Genomic DNA, 15,181 nt, shown 5'->3' with positions numbered 1-15,181 from the left:
ATAAATTTATATTTATACACACACCCACATACTTGGATTTTTGTTTCAGTATTCTATAAATTTATTGGTGACAAAAGGCTGATCCCACTTCATCCTTGTGGAACCTACTGGTTTCTAGTATATGTCTTGCATTTAACAACTTCAAGTTGAAGAACTGCTGAATGTATAAACCTGTGATTGATAGAGTACAATTATTTTAACATACATTTTACAAATAAGAAAACTAAGGAATAAAGCATATTCATCAGAATAAACTAGGTTATGCTGTACCAAAATATATTCCTCCAAATCTCAGTGCTGTGAAAAGAATGAAGAGTTATTTCTTGCTCCTGTCACGTGTCCTTTTGCTTTGATTGTGGCTGTACTCATTGTTGTCTTCACTGTAAGACCCAGGCTGATGGAACAGCTTCTGCTGGGACTTCACTGGCCTTCACAGCAGAGAGAGAGGAGAAAACATAGCAAGCTACCCTCTATCTTTGAAAGCTCTGTTTAGAATCGCTCAACACTAGTTCTGCTTATGTTTCTTTGGCTAAAGCAACTCATATAGCCACACATGTCAAAGGGGCTGATAAGTATAACCTCCAGGGAAGAGCAGCAAGTATTTCTAAACAATAATGAAGTCTGCCACAAGGGAGTAAAATTATTTTTCCACGATCTCACAACTAGCAAGCGACAGTCAGGGACTCGAAAAGAAATAATTTGATTAATAAGTGTATTTTCTCTTTACATTTCATTGTAAATCAAACTGACTACCAAAGGGACTAAATCAGTGACAATCTTAACTACACTATAATCACTTGAACTGACCCACCAGCCAAGGACATTTGAAAGGTTGTGCTACAAATCAAATTGGTGATTTCTTAAGGCCAGTTCTTTTACTATATATACAGTGAAGAGCAAACTATTGTGTGTATAGATGGAAATATATGAAGTGACAGCTTTTATTATTGTTGATTGCCTTAAGAAGATATTGGAAGCAGTGAGAATACAGCAGCTGGAATAAAGTTCCAGCCATCTAACTTGCACTCTGTTCCAGTCCAGCAACAACCCCAAGACCAAAGAACATGCTAGACAAAAGGCTAGCCATGAGTTTTAATTAGGGACTTACAGATAGGAGATTAATTCTTCCCCATGGTGGCTGGTTTGGAAAATGAGAGTCTGCACTCAGCTCAAAACCAAGAAAGAGAAAGTGCGTGCCAAGTATGTGTGTGGGAGCATATAAAGTTCATGAGATTTGGTTGCATCAGCAGAGTCCTGTGAGAGTAGACTACCAACAGTGATTAAGGGAAGGGAATTTTAATAAACGTCTGTGCTGTGGTCTCATGGGCTGCTATGACTTAAGGCCCTACCCTTTCCCTAAAGCAGGGGGTCCCGATCCCTGGGCCACCACAATCCACCACCACGCAGCAGTTTGCATTGACCATAGGACAGTCACTGCATTCATATTCCACAGCAATGGTATAAGAGACAAAAGAACATTAGAAGTCCCTTACACAGAGGCAACAATCCTACAAAGTGATGCCATTATGGATAAGAAAGGGAATTATATCATTCTACTGATAATTGATAAGACCTGTAATTTCAGTCCTAAATGAAAAGATACTTTTCCAGATTTCCCAATTGCTGAATTCTACCAGGTCAGCAGGGTATCCTATGCAGTCCAATTCATAGGGGTCACAGTCCAAGGCAGGCCAGTGGCTGGCAGGTCAGTGCATACTCAGCATTGAGATTTACTGTACACAGAGGTTACTGAAGAAGCCTATGCAGAAAGGTATTTGCTATGACACTAAAGGCAAAAAGAACATAAGATAAATTTGCATTAGTAGAAAGATAATACACCCTTTCCCCCTGCAATTGCAGGGAGGTTTCTGGAGTCAAATCCTAATTAGTCTGGGTATAATGTGTCCACAGAGTCACACATACCGAGCCTTAGGGTATGGGGAGTCCCAGACTGGTTACTCTGCTGTTTAAAACTATTACATTCCCCCAGAAAAGAGCATGTTTTCTTTCCTAATCTAGTCTTGTGAGGGCACTGTGTTTCTTTCAATCTTGATTCAATATTGTGGGGTGGAAACTTTGATGAGATTGCTTCTCTGGAGATGCAACACACAATTGTTGGGTATGGCCTTTTGATTAAATATAGACTTGACTCCACCCATTCAAGGTGGATCATGATTCGTTTACTAAAGTCCTTTAAAAGGGGAATTATTTTGGAGAAACATGAGATGCAGATGCTTGGAGATCAGTTGTGACAGAGCTGACAGTTGCTTCAGATTCAACACGAGATTCAGATATTTGTAGATGCAGAAAGAAAACACCCCCAGAAAAGCAGTTTGAAACCAGAACCCAAAGACCCCAGCAGGACACCAGTGGACAGAGGTGTCCTGGATCCATCAGCCTTTCTTGAGTCAGGGTATCTTTCTCTGGATGCCTTAGTTAAGACATTCTTATGGCCTTAGAACTATAATGTATAATTTAATAACTCTTCACAGCTGTTTTATTTCTGATATATTGCATTCTGGCAGCTTTAACAAACCAAAACAGTTACATTTACAACTTTTGGCATTTTGTGTATAAACTGTAGTGTAATACTTCAATGTTGAGCAACCCCAATACCCCACGGGCTTAGGATTCCTAACCAACCAACCATTGGCAAGGACCATGGTCAATCAACCTTATTTTCCCCAATTGCTAATGCTGATGGAGCAGGCAAGAGCACGTTATTTTCATTACCTCATTGTGGCTGTAGCATTGCTGGTCCTTTTTATCAGAAGTTGCAGCACCTACGTAGGTCCTGCCATTATCAGTTTGACAGGAGTGGAAGCAGCCACTCGGGGCTGTGAATTGAGGCTGGTGAGTGCTGGATGCAACCAACATGTCCACTGCTGGAGAGATTGTTTATCTTCTTTTAAAAGCTCATTCATCCTCTCAATTGACCCCACTACTGTTGGGTTGTAAAGCAAATGGAATGTCCATAAAACACCATATTCAGTATCCCAGGCTTGGGTTAGTTGTCTCATAAGGAAGGTTACCCTATCACTGTCCACATGTGTGCAGACCCCCAAGATTGTATTGTATCTCTTTGTTTAGCTTTCCTAACTGAGAAGGCCAACAACAGTCCTTTCACATGCTTTTCCTTCAAATAAGGAAAGGGGCTCAATATAATTTACCTGCCACCTGGTGACCAGAACCTGCTTACTGCTGACATGACCCAAGTTAATGAAGAAGCATTCTTGGACATTACAGTGAACAGGAGGGACAGGCATCCATGACTTCTTTCTGTTGTAGTTTGGTGATGGACAGTTGGAATTGCTGTGCCAATCTCCACAAAGACTGATATCTTTGGTGTCCTTTCTTTCTATGCAACCATTTGGCAGCCTTATGTGATGATGACTTTAAACTGAAAGTTTTTGCTGAAGTGTGTGTTTTGATATTGCCAGGTAAAAAACCAGTGCTATGGACAGAGACATAAAACATGGTGTTCTAGCTTGAAAGCTATAAGAATATGATATGCCAGAAACAGAATGGCTTTTTAAAAGGGGAATTTATTAAGTTACAAGTCCACAGTGCTAAGGTCATGAAAATGTCCAAATTAAGGCACCAACAAGTTGTTATCTTCACTTAAGAAAGGTCAATAAAGTTTGGGGTTTCTCTTCAAGCTGGAAAGGCACATGATGATATCTTCTCTCCAGGAATCTTCAATGGTTTCCCAGTGGCTCTGTCTGTTCTCTTGGCCCTGTTAGTTCTGGTGGCTCTAAAGCTTTTTCCAAAATGTCTCTCTTTTAAAGGGCTCCAGTAAGCAACCCCACCTTGAATGGGTGAGACACATTTCCATGGAAACCATCTAATCAAAAGTTACCACCCACAATTGGGGGTCATATCTCCATGGAAACCATAAAAAATATTCCACCCAGCAATACTGAATGAGGATTAAAGAACTTGGCTTTTTCTGGGGTACACAACAGATTCCACCCAGCACACATGAATACCTTTCACTTGTGACAGATAGTAAGATATCTTTCTACATTTATTTTCCCTGTAAGGGACAGTAGACAAAGTCCATTGTTTTTGCTTCTGTGTGGCCATCCACACTGCCAGGCCCTGCTATGCTGCCCAATTGTTAGCACAAATAGTTATGCTTCTCCTGCCTCATGAACAATGACCATCCATGCAACCCTTAATTCAGCCCATTAGCTGCTTCACATAGACCAAGTTTCCCACCATATAGTGTTTGTACTAGTTGTATGGCTACTGCCATTCATGTGACAGGCTGCTCATATGCTGATCCATCAGAATACCATGAAGACTTAGGTATACTACCATATCTGTCAATGGTGGGCACAGAGACAGCCACCTTGAGAGGACCAGCAGGGAGGGACAAGCATTGTTCTTCCACATAGGAAACTGGTCTCAGGATAGGATGCATTTCTGTCTTAAGGGGCATTATTTAAAATGCTGTGCCATAATAGATAAGCTCTCCATTTCATTAATGCTCTCAATTGTGCACTGCCAAAGTAGACTTAGTGGCAGTGTCCTGTATCCAATACCCCTGTATGGGAATGAATTGCCCATCCCTGGCTGTTAAAATGAAATAGCAATGAGCCTAAGACTTCTTTTAGTTCTGGAAGAGTTACTGGTTAACATCATCAATGTAATGAAATAGAATTACACTTTTCCACCTAGCCAAATCCTTTGTTATAAGTGTGAGGCAGATGGAAGTATGATGAAAATCCTTTGTTCTCTTTCCAAGGTGAGGGCAAAAATGGGTTGACTGGTCCTATTTAAGAGAATACTAAAGAACTGAGTGTTAATGCCTTATATTTAAGAGGCAACCTCTGGAACTGTGACACACAAAGGTGGGGTCACTGCACCCTTTTACCCTCAAACTTCTTTTTTCTCCTTTTCATCATTCAGATACAGAATCTATGGGATCCCAGGCCTTGGATCCCAGTCAAGGGATCCTAATCAGGGGACCCAAAGGCCTGGGATCCAAAGGCAGTCTATGCCCTCTTATTCTAGCATGCCAATATTTCTAAACTCCTGTCTATATAGTGGAACCTCTCATTCAATGAATCCTTCAAATTTGCTGAGCTGTCTTTCTTTCCAAGATCATTTGCTGTAGCTGGCCACACTGCACACAACAGCCAAGTGGCTGCAGCACAAGTGGGTGACCTCTCCCCATATCACAGAAGCAACCATGCTGGGATTACCACCACAGAGTCTCCTTTCTCCAGATTCATGTTCTCTACTGCAATGGCTCTTGGGTCTCCTGGCTGGCTTATCAAATGTTCCACCAACCCAGTACAAGCCCAAGAACAAATGACATGCCAGACAGAAGATTGGCCATGAGTTTTAACTAGGGACTAACAACAGGGTAATAATTCTTCCCAATGGCGGCTAGTTGGGAAAATGCGAGTCTTCATTCTGCCTAATACTGAGAGAGAGAGAGAGCATGCCAAGGTGAGGGTGAGTGTGAGGGCTTATAAAATTCAACAGAATCCCACGAGATTTGTTTGCAATGGAGTCACAGCAGAGTCCCGTGAGAATTGGCTACTAACAGTGATTAGGGGAGGGACATTTTTAATGAATGTCTCTGCTGTGGTCTTGTGGGCTGTGGCATGTTTAAGCCCCCATCCTTTTCCTAAGGGAGGGGCTCTTGATCCCTGGCCCACCACACATTCTAAATACCATTGTGAGCAATCTGGAATAGAAAGGCTTAATAACAAGGATTATTACATAAGGCTGTAGGGAGATTTTCTTCCTGCATGTCTCTCTATCTCTCTCTCCCTCTCTCTTTTTTTTTTTTTTGGCATGGGCAGGCTCCTGGGATTGAACCTGGGTCTCCAGCACAGCGGACAAGAATTCTACCATTGAGCCACTGGTGTACTGCCCCTGTATGTCTCCTTATATCTTTATTCATTTTCCAATCAACTGTATAATGATTTGAATTTAGTTTATAGGAGCAGAGCAGACTTGTTTGTTTATGGAAAATTTAACAGTTATTGACCTTCCGCTATGTACCACCCACTATACTTGGCCCTGGGAAAAAGACAGACCTAATTTCTGACCTCATGGAAATGTTCACCTAGTACAAAATGGTAACATAACACATTATTACTAGGTTATAGGGAACAAAAGAACAGTGTTGTAATGGACTCTATAAGCGCTCCGGTAATCACTTTTATTGTTTCTGAGAGCTTTCCTCCAGCTTCTGAATGCCTTTGTTTCTAAGAATCTATAGCTGACACTCTCTTTGGAATTGGATCTCGGTCAGGGCAAAAGCAGAGAGTGGGAATTACCTAGGCATTTGTGTCTTTGCCCGACGACTAGTAGGAGAATCTGAGAGCCCAGCTCCCTTGCCTTAAGGGAGAACAATATTAGAAGCATAATTTGTACTTCAGAGCTCCTGGTCTTTGCTGAAATTGTATTTTGTTGGATGTGGTGGTCATGAGAATGTGCCTCACATACAGCAACCATATGGAGCATATATTTTTATAACCTTGTATTTTGAAATAATTTCGAATTTACAGGACAGTTGCCAAAATAATTTAAACTCCATACAAAGAACTCCAATATACCTCCTCTACCATCCCCAGATACGTAGGTCCACAATTTTAACATTTGCCACCTTACCACCTCTTTCTCTCTCTCTTTCTTTTATTTTCTGAACATTTGAGAACAGGTTGCAAGCATCATATACCTAGGACAAACCTAGGTTTTGTACATTTCCCCCAAGCAAGCATATTCACTTATGCAATCCCTTAAGTACAGTTATCAGGGCTAAGTAATTTTACTGTTGATAAAAAGTTTTATTCTATATTCCAATATTTCTTATGTCTTGATAATGCTCCTTTGAGCCTTTTCTTCTCCATTGTTAGATCCCATCCAGGGTCATGTATTATATTTATTTTACCTTTCTTTTTCTTTAAATATTGTAAAAAAATATATACAACATCTTCCTATCCCAACCTCTCCCAAGCCTACCATTCAGTGAGATTAATGACATGGACAATGTTTCATTACCTCACCACCACCCATTACTAGAATTTTCCTTTTACCCCAAACAGAAACTATACATTCATTTCACTTAACTCCCCACTGCCCGTGCCTCCCCTTGCTGGTAATCTGCGCTATAGTTGCTGCCTCTATGAGTCTACACAGTCTCTGATATTTCCTTTGGGTGGGGTGGGGGCTAAAAGTTAACATCTGAAATTTATAACAGTCTCATACTTTGATACCAACTTAAATGTATCATAAACTCTTTTCCTATATTCCTCTGTGCCCCCATGTATATGTAGTTGTGGTTACCAGTTTCATATTTATAAACTGTGAGTTTGAAACCATCGATTTATCATTTTCCTTGTGTTTGCCTTTTAGATGCTATAAAATGTAAAGTGGAGGTACCCACCAAAAATACAATAGTACTGGTATTTATATTTACCTATATCATTATCTTATCAGAGATCTTTATTTTTTCACGTAGTTTCAGTCAAATGCCTAGTGTCCTTTCCTTTTAACCTGCAGGGCTCCCATTAGCATTTCTTGTAGCGTCAGTTTAGGGGTGATAAACTCCCTCATTTTTTGTTTTGCTTTGAATGTCTTAGTCTCTCCCTCATTTTAAAGCCAGTTTTGCATAAAAGTGTAGAATTCTTGGTTGGCAATACTTTGCTTTTAGCACTCTAAATGTCTTCAGACAGCCTTGTTGCCACCACAATTCCTGGTGAGAAATCAGGATTTAAACTTATTGAGACACTCTTAAACGTGACATGTTGCTTTTATTTTGCAACTTTCAGAATTCTCTCTTTTTCTTTGACATTAGACTGTTCGGTTATGACTTGGTGGGTTTGCTTGAGTTTATCCTGTTTGAATTCATTGAGCATCATGGATGTGTATATTTATAGCTTTCATTACATTTGGGAAGTTTTCAGTCATTATTACTTTGAATATTCTCTCTGCCCCTTTTTCTCTTCTTTCTCCTTCTGGAACTCCCACAGTGCATATATTGGTATGCTTGATGGTGTCGCACAGGTTCCTCAGACTCTGTCCCCTTTTTGCATTCTGTTTTCTTTCTGCTTTTGGACTAGGTAAATTTCAATGATGTTATCATCAAGTTCATTGATGATACTTTCTTCCCCTAGCTCCAATCTGCTGTTGAACTGCTCTAGGGAAGTTTTAATTACTATTACTATGCTCTTCAGCTCTGTTTGGTTCCTTTTCATAATTTCCATCTCTCTGTCGATATTCTGTTTGTGTCTATTTATCATTTTCCTGATTTTCGTTAGTTTTCTGTCCTTTTTTTCCATGAGCACTTTGAGCATATTAAGGCCAGTTTTTAAAAAGTCATTGTTTGAAATGTCCCAGGTCTTATTCTCTTCATTGAGGGTTTCTAGCATGTTGGTGTAGCTTTTGCCTGGGATATTGCTTCCTGTTTGTTTGCATGTTTTCTAATCATTTGTTGAAACCTGGACATTTTGATATTTTAATGTTATCTCTAGAATAGAGACTCTGAGGAATCTGTTCCTTAACCTTGATTCCAGCTAGTGTTATAGCAGAGCTTTCCTTGACAGCCTGGAGCTAATAACAACAACAAAAAAAATAGAAGGTAAAAATGAAAACTTTTCCTGGTCATTGCAGAATGACCTGTGCTAGTGCTCTCCTTCAGAGCTTAACCGTAGTAGTGGTTTAGAGAATAGCTCCAGGTCAAAGTTTAGGAGCTTTCTCAGTCCTCTTTGCATATGCATCTCGTCTGGGGCATATGCATTTGGCCATAGGAATTCTCCCATTAACATGGATCTGAATATCACCTCATCTCTAAGAAAGAGTTACCTCAAGGTTCAAGATTGGGTAGCACTGAATATCCTACAGCCAACAAGCCTTGTCCCACACAGCCACTTGACTGCTTTCCCACAGCTTTTTGTATGAGAGCTTTCTGAGCTGCTTTAAGCATGTAGGGCAAGTTCTGAGACAGCAAGTCCCTTAGGTCAACATCAGACAGATTGGGCTAGACATACATGCTCTTACTCTGTGCATGAGAGTTTTTCTGCTTCTTCTGAATCCAGGACCAGACATTCACATGGGAGCATGGGCTGGCTTCATGTGGATCCAGTGAGGAGAATGGGTAAGGTCAACCAAGGCACCAGAAGATCTTACCACTTTTTATTCATTTATTTATTTATTTTTAGGTGCATGGTCCAGGCATCAAACCCAGGTCTCCTGCATGGAAGGCGAACACTCTACCACTGAACCGTCTGTGCACCCTGATCTTACCACTTTTAAGTGGTCTTTTCTCTTGATTTGGTACTTGCCATATTACTGTGGTCCTTGAACTGTTTCCTGGAACTTTGAGAATGCTGTCTTGCCAGTTCATTGTTCAAAGCTTCTGAGGGGAGACAGAGCCCTGAAGCTTCTCACTCCACCATCTTCATCAGGTGGGTGCTCATAGAGTGCATAGTTGACCAAGGGCGCCAGTTGCTGCTCTTTGGAGCCCAGGGTCAAGTTTGTGCCAAGGTCACACTTCCCCAGGCTGCTCCTAGCCAGTGGCAGAGTGAGGCAAGAACACTAAGGCAGATCTATTCCCGAGTCATGTTCTCCTCTGTTAGATGATTTTGCTTGAGGACTCTCCAACATCTTTGCCGAACTTTCTTGGACTGGACAGCCATCTGGGATGTTCTTATCAATTTTCCTTCCTTTTCTCTTCCAGTTGGGGTCAGACCTGCATTATAGACTGTAGCTCTTCCAGACTGCTCTGTCTACCTCCCCACTTCCTCTTAGAGATGTTTCCTCAAGCTGTTGCTCACGTCTTGGCACTGGATCTGGGAGGGCCCAGATTAAACACTCTGGTCAACACTGTCTTTGGCCCCCACTTTTCTGCTGGTTTCTCCTGTGATCACTTTTTAATAAATCACTTGCATGTGAATCTTCATCTCACAATCGGCTTCTGGGGGAAGAGGGAAGTGCAGTGGGTGTGCTGGGAAAACATAATAAAGAGAACCAAACCTAGTGAAATGATAGCTATACTGAGATTTGAAAGAATAGTGAAAGTTAACCAAGCAAGAGTGAGAATGCCAGAATCAAAGAGGGGACAAGCAATGATTACTGTGGCAATGGATGGAGGGAGAAGCCAATTTATAGATTGTCTGGGTGGCCATGCTAAGGATTTTCCAGTTTCCCCTAAGAAAATTGTGAGACTGATAAACAGGCAGATGAAAGATCAGATTTGCATTTTTAAAACTCCATTCTGACAGAGTGGAAAATTAATGGAGATTAGAGTAGAAGTGGAGAGACCAGATAGAAAGTAATTCAGTGGTCTCGGTGAAGGGCTAGGGTGGCACAGACTAGACAAACTATAGCTAGCCAAGTCCAGCCATGACCTGCTTTGGTATAGCCATGAGCAAAGAATGGTTTTTATATTTTTAAAAGGTTGTAAAAAAATAACAATAGCAACAACAGAAACAAAGAAGAATATGCAGTAGAACCATATGTAGCCTTGAGAGCAAAAAATATTTACTATCTGGAAATCTACAGAAAATTTTTGCTGACCTGGACTCAAGTGAATGCAAGTGGGGATGGGGAAAACTGGTTGGATTTAAGAAATATTTTTAGGTGAAATAAATATTTTTTTTTTAAATTTATTAATGTAGGAGATGAGACAGAAGGTAGCATCAAACATTTATCCTAGATTTCCTACTTGGGGAGTTGAATGGATGGTGGTATCCTTTACTGACATGGAACACAAAGTAAAGCAGGTAGTTTGAGAGAATCTGCAAAACATTCACACTGCATCAAAATTTACCTCTGCTCAATTTCACTAAATCCAATTCAGTAGCTTTATAGTGCAGACTACACAGATGAGCAAATTGCAGTCATTGTCTTCTAAGGCTTTTCACAGTCTTGTAATAGGAAGAAATTACAAGTAAAGTAATGCTGGAAGAGTGACACAAGAAAGGTACAAAATGCCAATGGGGTACAAACGAAAGGGCAAGAAAGAGAGAGATTGAGATTGCACCCAATTTGAAGAAACAAGAACAATTTTATATATTATGTGTCATTTGAAGTAGACCCAAAGCATGACTAGGATTTTAAGAACTACAGCATAATTTGACTTAACTCCCAGGGCCCTTTTTGGTATCAAATGCACATTTCCTTAGAAAATCAAGCAAAACATTAAAAATTAATTCCAAGCCCAAATGTGATCCAATTCATAACCAACAGTTGACTTATTACATTTCTCCTTTCTCTCCTGTTTTATGATACCTTCAACAACTTTGGATGTTACCTCTATTTCACTCACACCTTCTCCCAGGAACACATTTGTCTTAACAGCCTTGTTTTGTTCTTCCTTACCCTTTCCAGTTGAGTCCCTTGTTATGTGGCTGCACCTGAGAACTATCATGGCTAAGACAGAACTCTTTCCAAAAGCTAGCATTAAGGGAAGGGGCAGACAGGATGGCTCATCTGTTAAACTACTTGTTCCTGTCCAAGAAAGTAGATTGGGCAGCATGGAGGTCTGTGTTCTGGGGAGAGTAATTGGAAGCTGGGTGGTTATAGAATGAACATAGAGTGACTATGTCTCAGGACACACTGCATAATTTTGCCATATAAGATCTCAATATATGTTATAATATATAGTATAGGTACTATACAATTTGGATATAGGAGAGAAGCAGGAAAAGCATATTTACTGAATTGGAGATAAAAAGGGGACAGTTAAACCTAGAATTGCTGAGTTCTATACGCTAGGGTTAGGGTTAATATTTTTCTTGTAGTGTTGAAGCAGTATTCAAGTTTCAGGAGAAAAAAGGCAATTCATAGGGTGAAATATTTGCATTAGAGATGTATTTTTAAAAGCTTCCAGAGTAGATCTAAAATCAGTAACATCTGACCCAAGCTCTATCTCCTGATCCTCACCAACAACTCCCCAGGACCCTGAGCTACTGATAAATGCAAATTAATTTTTATGCTGATGTTTCTCCAAGCCGCGGATTCACCAGTGATTCAATTATTCTCTCTACATTTTCCTCCCTTAAGGGGGGAACAAAGCAGACTGATGTATTAAAGAAAGGTTTTTTTCCAATAAAGCCTGCAGTTAAGATGTTTTTCATTTTAAATTTCAGATCATTGGAAAATGATGCCATCATTATTATTAACTACATTTTTTAGCATAATTTTAAGCGAAACATGCAATGCTAAGTGTCACAGCTGATGTGAAAACAAAGAAGATAGGATGCCTTATCTCTCTCTATATATATATATATATGAATACAGATATAGATGGAAAGAGAGGAGAGAAAGAAAATTCAGTGTGACCTGAATGTGGATGCAGGTACTATCAGATGTCTCATTTGTAACATTGTGGTCATTGTGATTTTCAATTTACAATCTTATCACAAATTCAGCAGCAAAGATAATATTCCACCCAAACCTAGAGATGAGTAGTTATTAATTTCAGTTTTATTTTTCATCATTTCCCCCCCTTGTCTTTCTGTCCTGTCATATTGGGTAAAAGTTGAGATGGAACGGGAAGTGCTGGCAATGGAAGAAATGTATCCCCTGCTCCCTCTTTATCCCATGCTCTACTTTTATTCAGGCACTGCAGTTTTTCTCAGCCAACCTGGACACCTGTTTCACTACCTCTGCCCCAAACTACTACTATGTGTGCACAGAACAAGCATTATTGAGTGTCTACTTTGTCTTTGGCTCTTTGAACCTATGAAGAGAGAGGCTGTTTGTGCCAAAAGATTTCAGCAACCCCCCTACAATTCCACTGGGTAATTTCCAGTTTCAGATTTCACATTTCAATTAAAGAAATGTGTCTTTTTCCAACTTTAGAGACAATGAAGATGGATTTGGTACTGAAGAGCTTTGAAAAGGCAAGTTTATAGTTATTTGATTACTTGTCCAAGAAAGCAACCCTGAGATTCTTCTCATTCTATTTGAAATCTTATTCTCTAGGTCTAAAACCTTTCTGATTAATAATCAGGAAAGGGGTGAAAGACTTTACAAAAGCTCATATCAAAGAAACATGTATGGGCTGTGTTTTGGAGGATTAGAAAACTAATTTGAATCTCCCCAAATCCACCTCCTCTGCCCACAAACTCCCATGTACACATTCACACGTAGCCTTCATTGCAAAGCGTGGTATCCCTATAGTAGGAGGGAAGGCAAGCTATCCTTTTTAATAGAGTTTAGATTAATAAAAACCATACAGAAAAGAGTTCTCATATGCACTTTTCACTCATACAGTTTTCCCTATTAACACTTTGCATTAGTTTTGTACCTTTCTCACAATTGATAAAACTACACTAATATAATTATACTATTAACTGTTGTCCATGATTTACATTAGGATTCATAGTTTGTGTTCTGCAGTTCTATATTTTTAATATAATTGTATTCATTTAACATTTATACAACCTAAAATTTTTTAACCATTGTCAAATACATAATTCAGTGATATTAATTGCATCACTATGCTGTGCTACCATCACCATCCAGTTCCCAGCATCCCAAACAGAAACTTTGTGCCAATTAAGCATTTACTCCCCATTTCCTACCTTCAGTGGTTCCTCGGTAATCTGTATTCTGGTTTCTGACTAGAGTTTCTGCCTATAATTTCTGCATTTGTTTGTTGTAATTATTTCATGTCTGTGTGATCATGCAATTTTTGTCCTTTTGCATCTGGCTTACTTCACTCAACACTCAAGGTTCATCCACGTTCTCACATGCATCAGAACACCATTATTTTTTCTGACCAAATAATATTCCACTGCATTTACCACAGCTTGTTTATCCATTCATCATTTGAGGGACACTTGGGTTGCTTCTATCTTTTGGCAGTTGTGAGTAATGTCATTATGAACATAGGTTTGCAAATGTCTGTTGGATTTACAGCTTTTCTGTTCATTTGCTTATATACCTAAAAGTAGGATTGCCAGCTCATATGGTAATTCTATACTTAACTTTCTAAGGAACTGCCAAAATGTTTTTTACAGAGGCTGCACCATTTTACATTCCCAGCAACAATGAACAAGTGTTCCCATATCTCCACATCCTCCCCAACATGTTATTTTACATTTTTTGAATAATAGTCATTCTAGTGGTTATTAAATTATATTATGGTTTTGATGTGCTTTTCTCTAATGGTGAATGATATAGAGCTTCTTTTCTTTTTTTTTTTTTTTTTTTTTACCATTTTACATCTTTTAGGGAGAAATGTCTTTTCAAGATTTTTGCCCATTTAAAAAACTTTGTTTTCTCTTTTGGTTGTTAAGTTGTAAGATTTCCTTGTATAGTATAGATATTAAATGCCTAGCAGATATGCGTTTTCTGAAAATTTTCTCCTATTCTGTAGTTTGTTCTTTAATTTCATGATGAAATTCTTTGATGGACAAAAGTTTTTAACTTTGATGAAGTCCCATTAATCTATTTTTCTTTTGTTGCTCATGCTTTTAGGGTAAAGTTTAAAAAACCATTGCGTAACACAAAATTCTGAAGATGCTTCCCTGTTTTCTACAGCACTTTCATATAATTTTGGTTCTTATATTTACATCTTTGATCCATTTTGAGCTAATTTTTGTAGATGGTGTGAGGCACAAGTCAACCTTCATTCTTTTTTATATGGATATCCAGTTTTTCCAACGCCATTTGTTAAAGAGACTGTACTTTCCCCAATGAGCATATGTGGTACCTGTGTCAAAATCAATTGGTCAATGTATATGGAATCCCAAGTATATGGAATTCCAAGTATATAGAATCTTGTGTTGGTTTATCCAGGTTAGTGTGATATCCCAATAAATCTCAGAGTGATTTGGGCAGTGAATAAAGAAGTATTTGCAAAGCCCCTTGAAGAAATGGGGAGAAAGGAGGAAATATTCAATTTCCCTATTTGGAGAATTTCTGATATTCTCGCAAGCAGTGGGGACAGCCAAATCAATAGGCTGAGCCTTTGCTCTTGGGGTTCATCCCTATGAAACTTATTCCTACAAAGGATAAGATAAGCCTACTTAAAATTAGGTCTAAGTGTCACTCCAGAGAACCTCTTTTGTTGTTCAGATGTGGCCTTTCTCTCTAAGCTGACTTGGCCAGTGAACGCACTGACCACCTTCCTATGTGGGACATGACTCCCAGGGGTGTAAATCTCCCTGGCAATGTGGGACAGAAATCCCAGGATAAGCCAGGACCC

At 39.4% G+C, this 15,181-nt stretch overlaps 1 long non-coding RNA gene across 1 annotated transcript in view; it reads left to right on the top strand.

Annotated features, from left to right (window-relative positions):
* Positions 1 to 9,196, top strand: part of LOC143678814 (uncharacterized) — a 461,187-nt gene extending 451,991 nt beyond the window's left edge. The window contains exon 3 of the long non-coding RNA XR_013173442.1: positions 9,183 to 9,196. This is a non-coding gene — a long non-coding RNA (uncharacterized LOC143678814). The remainder of the gene's footprint in view (positions 1 to 9,182) is intronic.
* Positions 9,197 to 15,181: the final 5,985 nt, after the last annotated feature.

This window comes from Tamandua tetradactyla, chromosome 4 (genome assembly GCF_023851605.1).
Source record: "Tamandua tetradactyla isolate mTamTet1 chromosome 4, mTamTet1.pri, whole genome shotgun sequence".
Taxonomy (NCBI): Eukaryota; Metazoa; Chordata; class Mammalia; order Pilosa; family Myrmecophagidae; genus Tamandua; species Tamandua tetradactyla.
This window is presented reverse-complemented; position numbering and strand designations above follow the sequence as displayed.